The following is a 14,939-nucleotide window of genomic DNA, read 5'->3' as shown; positions in this document are numbered from 1 at the left end:
ATTCCTTCTATCTTCTAAATTGCACATGTTTGAAATTCTTTGATCTACATGACATTATGCAAATAGCTCAAGCGGATACATTGCACGAAGAAAGGGTTGGAAATGGCAGGAAAGCAGCACTGTCCTCGCATAACTAGACATGCAAACTGACTCAAAATACATGGTCTAATACGAAAAGAAGTGACTTTCAGGCATACAGGTTTGTGCTCGTATTGGATTTCACGTGTACATTATACATCCATTATTATGCCTGGAAATAGTGTATGATCAAAACGACTTCTAGCACTAAAAGCTGTATCTATACTGACTCTGGGGCCTTAGTTCCTGAGCTTGGCTATTTTCTGTTTAGGCTGTGCTAAAATAAACACAGCGCTGCGCTTTGGGCTTTTAAAAGAGTTGCCATCGGGAAAAGCACTGGAGAATGTTAAAACATCCCAGCCCGGGCTATTGACTGACACTGGTGTCCAGCTGCCTTAGATCTGTTCAAAACACATGCTGAATGTATGTTTGCAATAGACACACACACACACACACACACACATACATATATATATATATATGTGTGTGTTTTATGGGGCTAGTAGCATAATGCAGGCATGAGTACTTTCAACAACAAAAAGTATGCATTGAGCCTATATTTTTTTTACCCCTGGGGATTAGGCTAACTTTTCATGCCTCCAGTGTAGGGCTTTATGGCACAGTCATGTCAGGTCAGTAAGCAAACTTAAATAAAATAAAACACATGTACAATTTTATTTATTTTTTTAACTAAGTCTGCATACACATCCCGGATTTTCCAACTGTTGAACTAGGCAATTCGTGGCAAATCATAAAGGGGGAAAAATTATATTGACATGTTTTTTGGGGGGCTGAAATCATATTCTTGGAAGAAAGGAAAATACAAAAACAGCTTCATAAAATCATTGCTTTCTGTCTGTTGTTTAATTGTCCAACCCATCCCCCAACGGTACCCATTTCTATTCATTTCACGTAGACGCGGTAGCATTGCCTGAGACAGATGTACGTACCGATTAATGAAAGACGTTTAAAGAAATGGCAACAATACCCCAACCGCGAACACTGCACAATGTGTAAAACAAGTCCCACACATATACAAAAGGCGTAGAACAGTAACCAACTTCCATAGTCTCTCATTTCGATAGTAGCCTATTTAATACCTTTCCTAAAAACTTTAAAACGTTCAACTTCACTGGGGGAAAGAAATGGTCTCTGATTTCAGTCCACTGCTCGAGCGCCACTTATAGAGAACTAGTCCGCTCGGACAATCTCAACTTTTAACTCCGATTCACAAACCACAAAGACAACTTGCTTATACACAGGAAAAGTGCTAAAAAAAAAACTAATGCATCACATTACATACCTATTGCCTCATTAACGGCGTAGATTTTGGCGGTTTTTCGTGTAGTTTGTAAGGTACGAACGTCTGCATGGTAACTACGTGGACTTCCCTCTCCGCGACTCTATCCACTTTCCACTTCTTTCTCGTTGCTCCCTTTCTTCCACACTGAATTCCCCCTAGTATCTCTCCGCGTTGCGCACGCCCGGATCTACTTTGCTGGCATGAAGATAAAACAACCAGCTCGCTCCCCCGCTTCACGAATCGAGATAACGGTTAACTTTGATCGGCTCTATTCCCTAGTCTAATTTCAATTATTTATCCCTTCCTAGGCTTTATAATAGGCAAATCATATAAAATAGGATTTAATGGGGGAATATCATGCCAATACCTATGCACTAATATCCTTTTTGATTGCATTTTCCATGCATCCATAACATGAACATTACAATTTACTCCCCAAATGTCGGCAATGTTTTACCACATTTACGCACGGTGCCAATAGTGTTTATGAGGTAATCCAAGCAAATAAAAATGGTTACTTGGGTATAGGTTTGATTCAATTTTTTTCCGCATGGATTAATGCTATTCTCTATTAAAGTAAACAATTGCCTATACAGTACAATAGCCTACAACGTTTTATTATGAGCCTATGGGGAGTGTAAGTGTTTTCCTATTTACAACCTTCAATTCATTTCGATGTGTGCAACGAGAGTGCACATTTACACGCCTGCTATTCAAGAAATATCTTCATGTTGAAATATTCGGTGTAATACATGTGCAATAATATCTTGTTCCCAAATCCGTGCGCATGGGAGTGTGACCGATGTGCGATTGATGGCGCTCTCTCACTACTTTTTTGTTCAGGCTATTTTCTCTCCAAAGCGCTGCGCTCTGGACGGCACATGCTGCTGCTCACCCACAACTTTATAGTGTGTGTGTGTGTGTGTGTGTGTGTGTGTGTGTGTGTGTGTGTGTGTGTGTGTGTGTGTGTGTGGTGAGAGGGGAATCTTGGAGACTGTGAAGCATGGGCTGCCAGTATAATGTCATATTAACGCCTCCTCGGAAGTTTATCATGTCACTAATGTTGATGATGATCATGATGAAAGACTGCTGCTATTTTCAATGGTTTTAGGCAATACATTATTTCTCCTCTATCAGTGTAAAGCAATGCTATTTCCTAGTTGTACTTACCAGACGGGCTGGATGACGCCGCCTCTCCAAAGTTCGGTTCAGATAAATCTCTGCAAATGTTGGCAAATTATGTTTGCGAGCAGGTCGCAAAACGGTAAAGTGACACACAGGAACCAATCAGACTCCGGTTATTCCACATTATTCACATTTTCAACGCCTCCGAAATCCATAAAATACACATTTTCATCAAGCGTGTATGGCACATTGGAGTCCACAATCGTTCATCTGCGTGCGGTTCAACAGCATCCGTTGAACAGCAGTAGCCTACTGTTTCTACCGGGATGCCTCGGTTTTAGGAAGCAGTGACGTAACGAGGCTCACACGCCTTCGTCGCTCTCCTTGCTGATTCCCATACAAGTTAAACTGGAAAATAAAGCGACAAGGAGCCTAAAATATTAAAAGAGCAGGATTCAAGATTCACTCGTTGGTAATGCTCAATTGCTTTGCTACAGGACCATAACAATGACTTTCCCTATTGAAAGTAAACTAAGGTTGTGTTGGATATCATTTATGTGATATGGTTGTGATATGGTTGCAATAGGCTGCACATTTCAGCACGAACTCATACAATGACTGTAAAATTCAATCTATGCTAAATATGTTATATAACCTTTATATATAGGGTCAACATGCATGGACGTGGAAATCCCAAACACAACTACTATTCCACCACGCAGTCACAGCCACACACCGGAAGTTACCCCCATGCTGTGTGCAGGGAGGCCACAAACGAACACACCCTCAATTGCACGTCTAAGTGTGATGCGAACCAGTCGTCTGATCCCTGTCCTATGTCCACTCACCAATGGCTCATTGAAGTCAAATTTGCTCAAGGTCTGTGTAAAGACAGGCATGGGCTCCTTTTGTGTATGGGGTTCTGGGGTGTTCTCTTTCTCTCTTTCTCTCCATCTCTCAATTTTTTTTTCTCTCTCTCTCTCTCTCTCTCTCTCTCTCTCTCTCTCTCTCTCTCTCTCTATTTTCTCTATTTTCTCTATTTTCTCTCTCTCTCTCTCTCTCTCTCTCTCAAATATGTGTTTACATTGCCAAAGCCAATGAAATAAACAATAAACTAATAAACTAAAGTGAGAAGGCACGAAACAACATTAACACATTTTTGTTATTTCTGTATCTCTCTCTATCTGTATATCTGTATCTCTCTGTATCTCTCTCTCTCTCTGTATATCTGTATCTCTCTCTCTGTGTATCTCTCTGTGTGTGTCTCTCTCTGTCTCTCTCTCTCTGTATCTCTCTCTCTGTGTCTATCTGTATCTCTCTCTGTATATCTCTCGGTCTCTCTGTCTCTGCGTTTCTCTGTATCTCTCTCTCACTGTATGTTTCACTCTCTGTCTCTCTCTGTATGTTTCTCTCTCTCTCTGTGTAGATCTCTCTCTGTACCTCTCTATGTATCTCTCTCTCTCTCTCTGTATCTCTCTGTGTCTCTCGCTCTCTGTATCTCTCTCTCTCTGTATCTCTCTCTCTCTCTGTGTATCTCTCTCTCTGTATTTCTCTCTGTCTGTCTCTGTCTCTCTGTATCTCTTTCTGTCTCTGTGTCTCTCTCTCCTCTCTCCTCTCTCTGTATGTTTCATTCTCTCTGTATCGCTCGCTGTCTGTCTCTCTGTATCGCTCTGTGTATCTCTCTCTGTACCTCTCTATGTATCTCTCTGTGTCTCTCGCTCTCTGTATCTCTCTCTCACTCTGTATCTCTCTCTCTCTGTCTCTCTATCTCTCTGTCTCTGTTTCTCTCTCTCTGTCTCTCTGTATCTCTCTGTATCTCTCTGTATCTCTCTCTGTATCTCTCGCTCTCTGTATCTCTCTCTCTCTCTCTCTTTCTGTATCTCTCTCTCTCTGTCTCTCTGTGCCTCTGTGTCTCTCTGTCTCTCTGTATCTCTCTCTCTCGCTGTATCTCTCTCTGTATCCCTTTCTCTCTGTCTCTCTGTCTCTCTCTTTCTGTATCGCTCTCTCTCTCTTTCGCTCTCTATCTCTCTGTCTCTCTCTCTTTATGTTTCACTGTCTGTCTCTCTCTCTCTGTATCGCTCGCTGTCTCTCTCTCTCTGTATCTCTCTGTTTCTCTCTCCCTCTGTATCGCTCTCTCTCTATATATCTGTCTGTATCTCTCCCTCTCTCTCTCCCTGTCCTCTCTCTAGCTCTCTCTCCCTCTCTGTATGTTTCACTCTCTGTCTCTCTCTCTCTCTCTCTCTCTGTATCGCTCGCTGTCTCTCTCTCTGTATGTTTCTCTCTCTCTCTCTGTATCTCTCTGTACCGCTCTATGTATCTCTCTCTCTCTGTATCTCTCTGTCTCTCTCTCTCGCTCTCTGTATCTCTCCGTGTATCTCTCTCTTTTCCCTCTGTGTATCTCTCTGTATCTCTCTCTCTCTCTGTATCTCTCTCTCTCTCTGTGTCTCTCTGTACCTCTCTATGTATCTCTCTCTCTCTGTATCTCTCTGTCTCTCTCTCTCGCTCTCTGTATCTCTCTGTGTATCTCTCTCTCTCTGTGTATCTCTCCTCTCTCTGTCTCTCTCTCTCTCTCTCTCTCTCTCTCTCTGTATCCCTCTCTCTCTGTCTCTCTCTCACTCTCTGTACCTCTCTATGTATCTCTCTCTGTGTCTCTCTCTCTCTCTCTCTGTATCTCTCTCTGTGTCTCTCTCTGTATCTCTCTCTGTATCTCTCTCTCTCTGTATCTCTCTCTCTGTCTCTCTCTCTCTGTGTCTCTCTCTCTGTATCTCTTTCTCTCTCTGTATCTCTCTCTCTGTATCTCTCTTTCTCTCTCTGTCTCTGTCTCTGTCTCTCTCACTCTCTTTCTCTTTCTCTGCTTTATTGGCATGGGAAACATATGTTTACACACCAAAGCAAGTGAAATAGATAATAAACAAAAGTGAAAAAACCATTAAAAAATGAACAGTAAACATTACACTTGCAAAAATTCCAAATGAATATAGAAATTTCAAATGTCATATTATGACAGTGTTGTAATGATGTGCAAATAGTTAAAGTACAATAAAATATAGGTAGTATTTACAATGGTGTTTGTTCTTCATGGGTTGCCCTTTTCTTGTGGCAACAGGTCACAAATCTTGCTGCTGTGATGGCACACTGTGGAATTTCACCCAATAGACATGGCAGTTTATCAAAATTGGACTTGTTTTCAAATTCTTTGTGCGTCTGTGTAATCTGAGGGAATTATGTGTCTCTAATATGGTCATACATTTGGCAGGAGGTTAGGAAGTGCAGCTTAGTTTCCACCTCATTTTGTGGGCAGTGTGCACATAGCTTGTCTTCTCTTGAGAGCCAGGTCTGCCTTCTGTCTCTCTCTCTCTCTCAGTGTGAGCCCATCCATGCACCCACGACAGGGGCTTTTTCCCCCTACAGAAGCTCTCCTCTGATTCGCCCATAAACGTTTAATTGGATACAGGTCAGGTGATCCCTAGGGCTAGTCTGAGCTCCTTTTGATCTTTCCCTCTGTTTAGACATGTCATTGTTGCAGGCTTTTGGAGGTACCCTGGGTAGAAGTTAGTCATATAGGCGCATGTCTAGGATCAGATTATCTCTCCCCAATCCTAACCTTGACTATTAAACGGAGGAGTGGAAATATGATCCAAGATCAGCGTTTAGGGGTAATGTTTGTTATCTCCACTGGGGTTTCAGCCTTCATTCTTCGTCAGTCCACAGTATGAGGTGTTATGGGGAAGATGGAGTAGCAGTGGTTGAGCCTGGAGCTGTAGATATACAGGGTTGATCAAACTCAGTTTGAGATGCTGAATTTGAATGTGCACCATGTTGGCGCCAAAGGTTGCATTAATTCAAAACAGAATGACTGTTAAAATGTTTGTTTTTTTATGGGACATTTGAAGCTATCATGGGGGATCGTTTGTCAAAGTCTTTATGCAGTATATTTGACTTTGGTTTATAGAGTAATCAAACTATTGGTGACAGAACTACATTCGCTGGGTCTCTCTCTATCATCAGTCTTAAATCTTTCTGTGTAGATGTAGCCGATGTGAAATGGCTAGCTAGTTAGCGGTGGTGCGCGCTAATAGCGTTTCATTTGGTGACTTCACTCGCTCTGAGACCTTGAAGTTGTTGTTCCCCTTGCTCTGCAAGGGCCGTGGCTTTTGTGGATGATGCTAACGATGCTTCCCTAGTTCGAGTCCAGGTAGGGGCGAGGAAGCTATACTGTTACATAGACAATTTCTGATTCTCTACCCCAAATCCCTAAACCTCCACCCCATATTGTTGTTAGGGTATTTACAGTAGCCAAAATGATTATGTAGTGTTGTGAAATGGAGGACTGACAGATGGCTATTGAAAGACATATCATAGGGATTAAATCAAGGACTCAAGAAGAGTTGTGATTAGGGTGCTCAAACTCCACTTTAACTTATGCCTTGAATTGTAGTACACTTGTCACTCGATACGGACCATGACAAGATAGCTCTTACCATGCCTTATTAAGCAATGTACTTCTACCCTGTGATTTGTGAGGGAAAAAGTAAAACAAATACTAAAGTCACTCACACATCTGAACTATCTTTTTTTGCAGGTGAATGGTAACGGTTTATTAAGTAAAATCTTCTTGTTTTCTCAGGAAAATAGAGTGACGAAAATATTTACTAAATAAACTAAGTAAAATAAAAAAAATGTATGAAAAATAACTCAATAAAATAACAATAATGAAGTTATACACAAGGGGTATCGAGTTAATGTGCGGGGGTACAGGTTAGCCCGAGGTAATATGTACATGTAGGTAGGGGTGAAGTGACTATGCATAGATAATAAACAGTGAGTAACAGCAGCAGTCTGGGTGGCCATTTGATTAATTGTTCAGCAGTCTTGGGGGTTGAAGCTTTTAAGGAGCCTTTTCGACCTAGACTTGGCACTCTGGTACCGCTTGCAGAGAGAACTTGGGTGACTGGAGTCTTTGACAATTTTTTGGGCCTTCCTTTGACACCGCCTAATATATAGGTCCTGGATGGCAGGAAGCTTGGCCCCAGTGATGTAATGGGCAGTTTGCACTAACCCCTGTAGTGCCTGGATGCTCTCGATGGTACAGCTGTAGACCTTTTTGAGGATCTAGGGACCCTTGCCAAATCTTTTCAGTCACAATATCCTCAAAAAGTTATACTACTGTACCATCGAGAGCATCCAGACCAATTGCATCACCGCCTGGTATGGCAACTGTTCGGCATCAGACCGTAAGGCGCTACAGAGGTTATTGTTGTGCCCTCTTCACAACTGTCTTGGTGTGTTTGGATCATGATACTGTCTTGTCAGTTGGTCTGCATATGCTCTCAGTACAGATTCTGGTAATCCGTCTGGCCCCACGGCCATGCTCACATCAGCTACGAAGAGCGTGATTACACAGTCATCCGGAACATCTGGTGCTCTCATGCATGCTTCGGTGTTGCTTGACTCAAAGCGAACATAAAATGCATTTAGCCCATCTGGTAGGCTCGCGTCACTGGGCAGCTCGCAACTGGGTTTCCCTTTGTAGTTTGTTAAAGTTTGCAAGCCCTGCCACATCTGACGAGCATCAGAACTAGTGTAGCAGGATTCAATATAAATCCTGTGTTGACACTTTGCCTGTTTGATGGTTCGTCTGAGAGCATAGCGGGACTTCTTATAAGCATTGGGATTAGTGTGCCGCTCCTTGAAAGTGGCAGTTCTAGCTTTTAGCTCAATGCAGATTTTGCCTGTAATCTATGGCTTCTGGTTGGGATATGTACATACTGTCCCTGTGGGGACGACGTCATCAAAGCACTTATTGATGAAGCCGGGCAATGCCATTGGATGATTCCCGGAACACTTTCCAGTCTGTGCTAGCAAAACAGTTCTGTAGCGTAGCATCCGCGTCATTTGAACTCTTCTGTGTTTAGCGAGTCACTAGTACTTCCTGCTTTAGGTTTTCCTTGTAAGCAGGAACCAGGTGGATAGAATTATGTTCAGATTTACCAAATGGAGGGCGAGGGAGAGCTTTGTATGTGTGTGGATTAAAGATGGTCTAAAGTTTTCTTTCCTATGGTAGCACAAGTGACATGCTTGTACATATGAGGTCAAATGGATTTAAGTTTGCCTGCATTAAAGTCCCTGGCCACTAGGAGCATCACCTCTGGATGAGCATTTTCTTGTTTGCTTATGGCCTTATACAGCTTGTTGCGGTCTTAGTGCCAGTCATCAGTTTGTGGCGGTAAATAGACGACTACGATAAATATAGAAGAAAACTCTCTTGGTAGATAGTGTGGTAGATAGTGTGGTCTACAGCTTATCATGAGGTACTCTACCTCAGGCGAGCAATACCTCGAGACTACCTTAATTTTAGACATCACACACCAGCTGTTATTGACAAGTAGACACAAAACCACACCCCTCGTCTAACCGGACGTAGCTGTTCTGTCCTGCCAACGCACGGAAAACCAAGACAACTGTATATTATCTGTGTTGTCGTTCAGCCACGACTCTGTGAAACATAAGATATTACAGTTTTTAATGTCTTGTTGGTAGGATAGTCTCCAACGGAACTCATCCAGTTTATTCTTCAGTGATTGCACATTGGCCAATAGAACGGATGGGAGAGGCAGGTTACCCACTCGCCAACAAATTCTCATAGGGCACCATGATCTCTGCCCCATGTATTTCCATATTTTCTTCATGTTAAAGACTGGGATTTGGGCCTTGTCTGGGAGCAACATTGTATCCTTCACTTCAGACTCAATAAAGAACAAATCTTCATCCAGTTCGAGGTGAGTAATCGCTGTTCTGATATTTATTTTGGTCATATGAGACGGTAGCATCAACATTATGTACATAATAAGTTACAAACTAAGGACACAGTAGGGGGGAAAGGGTATCATTTGGGACATAGCCCTAGACTCCCATAACACAATCCGGTTGGAATCTAAGACCATATGCTTAATACCAATAAGAGGGGTGATTGAGACGGAGTTATATTCACTAAAAGTAAAACAAATTGCACCCATTGTCCCAGCAATTACCCCAAGGCTGATTCCTTGTCTTTTAAATCACAAACCATTCCAAACGTTCTCACAATGTCACACGGTGCATTTTGCACCCCCGTCACATTGCAAACGTGTTAGTGTTTAACTAGTTGTACTTGGTGGGGTTTTCAGACAATGGCATAAGCGTTTATTGGGAATAATAAAAGTGCAACATTTTTCCTCCTGCAGCTAGTGTGAACAACTGCTGTGCGCTGAATACAAATTCCCTCTTCTCCCTCGAGCGAGGCAAGAAGATTATCTTAACAAATCCTCATGGTTGGAGCTCTACTTGTAATTACCCACCAAAAATGATAGCATGGAAACGCTCTCTCAAAATTCTAAACAAACTGCTATGAGAGTTAGGTTATACATTATGCATTAATTTATATCTGTGTCAGACACAACACTGTCCACAGGGTCATTTTGTATGGGGATCGCAGCTTTCTTGCTTTAAAGGCCCCATACAGACATTTTTATATTCAATATCTAAACCTTTCTGGGTAGCAATTAAGTACCCTTCTGTTACACATTTCCATTAAAATGGGCAAAAATGGCTTTTTAGCTCAAAAAATATTTCTCAAGCAAACATTTTGCTAAGACTGTCTGGTAGTCGTTTGAGTGGGAAGGGGAAAACTAGCTGTTATTGTCAGAGAGGTTTGGAACTTGCGTTGTTATTGGTCTATTAACCATTTTACCGCATGGTGATATCACAATTGAAAGCCGAAACTCCTGCCCATGCAAACCTGTTGATTAAAAGGCCCTGTATAGATTGCATTTTCAACCAGAAAAGATCAGGAAATGATACTGATCTAATTTTTACACACTTTTACAATGGTAATTTCATAAGCTGTTGATATAAAACACAGGAAATCATGTTTTTTGACTGTATTGGGCCTTAGCAAACATAAGCAAACATGTATGTGTTTGCCATGGCAGTGTCTGGAATGATGCACTTCTGCCCTCCAGACTTCTTCTATGTCTGTCCATCTTAGAAATATCCACATATGCTCTCTGAAAATAAATCTATAGCTCATAATCTTTAGATCTGCCAGTTTGACTCAACAACAGAAGTTGTTGTTTGATGAAGCCCATTGCTGTTCACTTGGGTCTGAAAGAAAATAGAACATAAACTGAAATCTGATCTTAGAAAATCTTTGACTCAGATGTTGTTGTATGTTGAAGCTCACTGCTATTCAGTGGCTTCTTCCTCCAACTGACCAGAAACATTTATCCTGGTTGAACCAGACTGAATGCTGTGAAACAATAGTTAATTTAGTGTTCAGTCTGGTTTACCCAGGCTAAGATAGCATCCCAGGTGGGTCCCAATGGAACATTGGATTGGATCCATTAGCATCATAAACAAGCCGGCCCAGCCTCATTAAACTCTGAAAACAAAGTCTAATTTGCTTTGTGACATACCTCCTCTGGCAATCTTGACAGGACCCGTCAGACCCTCAACGTTTCAGACTATCCACCTGCAACCAAATGAGTCCAGCCTACTAAACCACAATACAGATCCTAATTAGCCAATCAATGGTTCATCTTTAACCGCGTGGTGCCTAGTCTTTTTGAGTTATTTTCTGAGGTGCATTGTCATCGGCTCTGCAGAAAGAAAGGAGGTTGAGAGAAAGAGAGAAAGAGCAGTGAATTTTAATCAAACAGACAAAGAGAGGGATGTGTTGTGAAAGGTAATGGGATGAGGGAGGTAGATACAGTGCCTTGCGAAAGTATTCGGCCCCCTTGAACTTTGCGAACTTTTGCCACATTTCAGGCTTCAAACATAAAGATATAAAACTGTATTTTTTTGTGAAGAATCAACAACAAGTGGGACACAATCATGAAGTGGAACGACATTTATTGGATATTTCAAACTTTTTTAACAAATCAAAAACTGAAAAATTGGGCGTGCAAAATTATTCAGCCCCCTTAAGTTAATACTTTGTAGCGCCACCTTTTGCTGCGATTACAGCTGTAAGTCGCTTGGGGTATGTCTCTATCAGTTTTGCACATCGAGAGACTGAATTTGTTTCCCATTCCTCCTTGCAAAACAGCTCGAGCTCAGTGAGGTTGGATGGAGAGGATTTGTGAACAGAAGTTTTCAGTTCTTTCCACAGATTCTCGATTGGATTCAGGTCTGGACTTTGACTTGGCCATTCTAACACCTGGATATGTTTATTTTTTAACCATTCCATTGTAGATTTTGCTTTATGTTTTGGATCATTGTCTTGTTGGAAGACAAATCTCCGTCCCAGTCTCAGGTCTTTTGCAGACTCCATCAGGTTTTCTTCCAGAATGGTCCTGTATTTGGCTCCATCCATCTTCCCATCCATTTTAACCATCTTCCCTGTCCCTGCTGAAGAAAAGCAGGCCCAAACCATGATGCTGCCACCACCATGTTTGACAGTGGGGATGGTGTGTTCAGCTGTGTTGCTTTTACGCCAAACATAACGTTTTGCATTGTTGCCAAAAAATGCAATTTTGGTTTCATCTGACCAGAGCACCGTCTTCCACATGTTTGGTGTGTCTCCCAGGTGGCTTGTAGCAAACTTCAAACAACACTTTTTATGGATATCTTTAAGAAATGGCTTTCTTCTTGCCACTCTTCCATAAAGGCCAGATTTGTGCAATATACGACTGATTGTTGTCCTATGGACAGAGTCTCCCACCTCAGCTGTAGATCTCTGCAGTTCATCCAGAGTGATCATGGGCCTCTTGGCTGCATCTCTGATCAGTCTTCTCCTTGTATGAGCTGAAAGTTTAGAGGGACGGCCAGGTCTTGGTAGATTTGCAGTGGTCTGATACTCCTTCCATTTCAATATTATCGCTTGCACAGTGCTCCTTGGGATGTTTAAAGCTTGGGAAATCTTTTTGTATCCAAATCCGGCTTTAAACTTCTTCACAACAGTATCTCGGACCTGCCTGATGTGTTCCTTGTTCTTCATGATGCTCTCTGCGCTGTGAGACTATCACAGTGCAGGTGCATTTATACGGAGACTTGATTACACACAGGTGGATTGTATTTATCATCATTAGTCATTTAGGTCAACATTGGATCATTCAGAGATCCTCACTGAACTTCTGGAGAGAGTTTGCTGCACTGAAAGTAAAGGGGCTGAATAATTTTGCACGCCCAATTTTTCAGTTTTTGATTTGTTAAAAAAGTTTGAAATATCCAATAAATGTCGTTCCACTTCATGATTGTGTCCCACTTGTTGTTGATTCTTCACAAAAAATACAGTTTTATATCTTTATGTTTGAAGCCTGAAATGTGGCAAAAGGTTGCAAAGTTCAAGGGGGGCCGAATACTTTCGCAAGGCACTGTATAATCATGCTATCGTAATAGATGGTCAATGGAATTCATTGGATCTACTGCAGGTACACAACCGGTCAAAAGTGTTAGAACACCAACTCATTCAAGGGTTTGTCTTTGTTTTTACTATTTTCTACATTAAAGAATAATAGTGAAGACATCAAAACTACGAAATAACACATATGGAATCATGTAGCAACCAAAAAAGTGTTAAACAAATATTTGCACACTCTTCTCAACCAGTTTAATGCTTTTCCGACAGTCTTGAAGGAGTTCCCACAGATGTTGAGAATTTGTTGGCTGCTTTTCCTTCACTCTGCAGTCTAACTCATCCCAAACCATTTCAATTGGGTTGAGGTCAGGTGATTATGGAGGCCAGGTCATCTGATGCAGCATGCCATCACTCTCCTTCTTAGTAAAATAGCCCTTTCACAGCCTGGAGGTGTGTTGGGTCATTGTCCTGTTGGAAAAACAAATTATAGTCCCACTAAGGGCAGGCCACATGGGATGGCGTATCGCTGCAGAATGCTGTGGTATCCATGCTGGTTAAGTGTGCTTTGAATTCTAAATAAATCACAGACAGTGACAACAACAAAGCATCCCACACCAGAACACCACCTCCTCCATGCTTTAAGGTGGGAAATACACATGCAGAGATCATCCGTTCCCCACACCACGTTCCCATACCACACCACGTTGGAATCAAAAAGAGGAGACAGAGGGCTGTGAGACAGAGGTTTAATCCTTGATACCTGAAACATGGGATGTGTACGGAGGGTGCGGGGCAACAGAAGACGAACAGCAGAGGGTCTAAGGATCTTGGAAATGGGGATAGGGACAATAAAACAGGGGGTAAGTTTGCGAGACTCTACCCGGAGGGGCAGATCCCGGATAGACAGACATACCCTCTGCCCAAGACGATAGTGGGGAGCTGGGGTCCGGTTGCGGTCCGCCTGTTGATGATACCTGTAGGTGCTCTTGAGAAGAGGCCAAGCAGGGAAGGGTGTTCTGGGCGCACTCCACACACATGAGTAGCTGGCTCCTGATGGTGGGGTTGGCTGAGACGAGGCCATGAAGAGTTGTCACCAGGTCCTAATTGGCATGCTCCTACTGGCCGTTGGATTGGGGATGAAACCCGGTGGACAGGCTGGCCGACGACCCAATGAGTGTGCAGAACGCCTTGAAGAATCGGGATAAGAACTGAGGACCACGGTCAGAAACCATGTCCACCGGAAGTCCATGGATCCGGGAAGACGTGCTGCACCATGAGCCGGGCCGTTTCCTTGGCTGAAGGTAGCTTGGGGAGGGCAATGAAATGGCTGGCTTTGAAAAACCTGTCTACCACCGTGAGGATAGTGGTGGTGCCATCAGATGGAGGGAGACCAGTAACGAAGTCCAGGGATATATGTGACCAGGGATGGTGAGGGACAGGAAGAGGTTGAAGGAGGTCAGCCGGAGCTTGCAGAGGAGTCTTATTCTGAGCACAGACAGTGCAGGCGGCGATGAACGCGGAGACGTCCGGAACCATGGTGGGCCACCAAAAGTGATGTTGCACAAAGGCCAGGGTCTGATGGGAGCCAGGCAAGCCTGGAGAAATGATCATTTTCCAGGACTGGGAGCGGACAGCGTCTGGGACAAACATCAGGTTTGCCTGGCCCTGGTTCTCCATTCCCCAGATTGTCTCAGGGTCCAAGGGTGTAGAAGCGGGGCAATAGTGGCGTGAAAGCGTGTCCGGCTTACCATTCATAGACCCTGGGGGTAGGAGATGATGAACGACAGGGCCCATTGAGCTTTCCTGGAGTTGAGACGCTTGGTGGTGCAGAGATATTCCAGGTTCTTGCGATCCGTCCACACTATGAATGGAAGTTCTTCCCCTCTAACCACTGTCTCCACTCCTCCAAGGCCATCTTCACCGCAAGTATTTTTCGATTCCCCATATCATAATTCCTCTCTGTGGGATTAAGGCGATGGGAGAAGAAGGCTCACGGATGCAGCTTAACTTCTTATGGGACGGTAGAGTCCCACCTGGCCAACATCCGGTGAAATTGCAGAGCGCAAAATTCAATCTACAGTATTATAAATATTTAAC

General features: G+C 43.0%; 1 protein-coding gene across 6 annotated transcripts in view; it reads right to left on the bottom strand.

The window, feature by feature from the left end:
* The window catches only part of LOC139418851 (protocadherin Fat 1-like), a 101,363-nt gene extending 98,580 nt beyond the window's left edge, over positions 1-2,783 (bottom strand). For 5 of the 6 annotated variants that reach the window (XM_071168601.1, XM_071168604.1, XM_071168602.1 and 2 more), the window contains exon 1: positions 1,382-1,480. The gene's annotated coding sequence lies outside the window, so the exon portion shown is untranslated. Of the gene's footprint in view, positions 1-1,381; positions 1,481-2,551 lie in introns of those variants that run through there. The other variant, XM_071168600.1, reaches the window with a different exon arrangement.
* Between the last annotated feature and the right edge of the window lie 12,156 nt (positions 2,784-14,939).

Source organism: Oncorhynchus clarkii, chromosome 10, assembly GCF_045791955.1.
Source record: "Oncorhynchus clarkii lewisi isolate Uvic-CL-2024 chromosome 10, UVic_Ocla_1.0, whole genome shotgun sequence".
NCBI lineage: Eukaryota > Metazoa > Chordata > Actinopteri > Salmoniformes > Salmonidae > Oncorhynchus > Oncorhynchus clarkii.
This window is presented reverse-complemented; position numbering and strand designations above follow the sequence as displayed.